This window comes from Alosa alosa, chromosome 8 (assembly GCF_017589495.1).
Source record: "Alosa alosa isolate M-15738 ecotype Scorff River chromosome 8, AALO_Geno_1.1, whole genome shotgun sequence".
NCBI classification, from domain to species: Eukaryota; Metazoa; Chordata; class Actinopteri; order Clupeiformes; family Clupeidae; genus Alosa; species Alosa alosa.
Genome location: NC_063196.1, coordinates 22585105 through 22587604, shown reverse-complemented (window position 1 = coordinate 22587604; position 2500 = coordinate 22585105). Strand labels below are relative to the sequence as shown.

At 50.4% G+C, this 2500-nt stretch overlaps 1 protein-coding gene across 6 annotated transcripts in view; it reads right to left on the bottom strand.

The window, feature by feature from the left end:
• The window catches only part of eya4 (EYA transcriptional coactivator and phosphatase 4), a 79125-nt gene that overhangs the window by 31910 nt on the left and 44715 nt on the right, over nucleotides 1-2500 (bottom strand). The gene's annotated exons all lie outside the window — the stretch shown is intronic.

The following is a 2500-nucleotide window of genomic DNA, read 5'->3' as shown; positions in this document are numbered from 1 at the left end:
TATGTGCTTTGGTATGAGGACGATATGACAAGGGTCTAAATTATATTAATAAAATATCCATAACCACAAAGCTGTAAAGAGAATCACAAGGTTTATAGACACATAAATCACACACGGTCCTCATATGACTGTCCCAGATATAAGATGCCTCTGCACATGTGTGTACAGTAAGTACGTCTAGTTTTAATGTGTGTGTGGGTGTGTGGGTGTGTGTGTGTGTTGGGGTGCTCTCTGGTTCTGGTGTGTGTCTATACATGTGTGTGTGTGTGTGTGTGTGTGTGTGTGTGTGTGTGTGTGTGTATCTGGCTCTGGTGTTTGTCGTATATACTGTATATGTCTGTATGTTGTGTGTGCCCCCAACCCCCGGCCCCCCAGGCCCTGCTGGTTGGTCCCAGATTAATGTTCAGCTGTCTCTCCGCGGCCCTCCCCTCCCCTCCCCTCCGGGCAGCACCCAACCCTGGGGCGTCCGTGCAGACAGCAGGCGGGGCCTTCGTAACCCGACCCGCTGCTTTATCAATACTGCAGCAGGTCAAGCGCAGTCGGGCAGATTGCTGGACACCTAATACCCTCTCACTCCACCCCACCTCCCACACCCCCACCCAACAATCTCCACCCCACAAACCCACACCCACACCCCTGGGTTCAACAGAGTGTGTGTGTGTGTGTGTGTGTGTGTGTGTGTGTGTGTGTGTGAGAGAGAGAGAGTAACTATTACCATCCTATAAATTACAGATAGAGGAAAAAGAGAAAGAGAGAGAGAGGGGGGGATGAGCAGAGGAGAGGAGAGGAGAGGAAAGGAAAGGAGAGGAGAGTAAGTGACACGAGGAAGACCACCAGGAATGACCTCGCTCTGAGAGCTGCGACGGGGGAACTGGGCCAAGGAACCAGGAAGCAGGACGCATACTAGAGCCAATCACAGCTGAGCTGGGCCAAGGAACCAGGAAGCAGGACGCATACTAGAGCCAATCACAGCTGAGCTGGGCCAAGGAACCAGGAAGCAGGGCTCATACTAGAGCCAATCACAGCTGAACTGGGCCAAGGAACCAGGAAGCAGGGCATACTAGCCTATCACAGCTGAGCTGGGCCAAGGAACCAGGAAGCAGGGCTCATACTAGAGCCAATCACAGCTGAGCTGGGCCAAGGAACCAGGAAGCAGGGTGCATACTAGAGCCTATCACTGTCAACATTGAGCTTTGGAAATAAGGGACATTTCCCAGGTTTCTTACCCAAAATACCAGAACATTTCAACATTCATCTTTCTGTTGCTATCCCTCTGCTGACAGCAAGAATTCAGACTGCACAACTGCTCCACTAACTAAACGAGGTGAGAAGCTAGGTCAAACGTGACTTTGCTTACAGAATGTCGACAAATCGTGCTCTCACAACAACCGTGCCATTATCTTAAATAGGCTAACATTACTCTAAGGTCACCTTCAAGCAAGCAAAACGATGCCTTGGAAACATCTGTTTCACTGGAAGGGCAAGGGGGTAGCAACAGGACAACAGTACAGAGACTGACAGATCCGTGGGTCAAATGTTATGTTATTTTACAGGAAAAGATGGCGGGAAAAAGGTAAAATACGTGAGAAACCTAGAAAAATCGGGAGGGTTGACAGCTATGCCCTAGAGTTGGGTCGAATAGGAACCAGGACCCATGCTAAACAGGATCCAACCCTTGGGTCGGGTAGGAACCAGGACCCATGCTAAACAGGATCCAACCCTTGGGTCGAGTAGGAACCAGGACCCATGCTAAACAGGATCCAACCCTTGGGTCGTAGGAACCAGGGAACCAGGGACTCCAGGAACCATGCTAAACAGGATCCAACCCTTTTGGGTGGGGTAGGAACCAGGGAACCATGCTAAACTAAACAGGAGTGGGAACCCAGGACCCATCCAGGATCCCCCTTGGGTGGGAACCAGGAACCATGGGATCCAACCCTTGGGTAGGAACCAGGAACCATGCTAAACAGGATCCAACCCTTGAGTCGAGTAGGAACCAGGAACCATGCTAAACAGGATCCAACCCTAAACAGGATCCAACCCTTGGGTCGAGTAGGAACCAGGAACCATGCTAAACAGGATCCATGAGTTAGGTGGAGGAAAACCCAAGAACCAGGGCTCATACTGGACCAGCGCAATGAGCAGTGAGAGTCTGAGGTCCCTGCCCCGAGTCTGCCCTGTGAGATCACTCAAAAAGACACACACACACACACACACACACACACACACACACACACACACACTCACTTATTCTCAGTGTCTTTTGTCCTCTTACACAAAGCTCTCTCTCTCTCTCTTTCTTACACACACAAACACAAATGCACACACACACACACACACACACACTCAGGGCCAGATGTAATATATTTCTTAACGTGAGCGTTATCAGCCATGGACACACCGCAGATTGCGAGCTGTCAGACCCAAGTTTCCGTCAGATTTATCAATCGCTCAATCCTTAGTGTAAACTGCGCCTTTCTCTGCCCTTCTCCGCCCATAA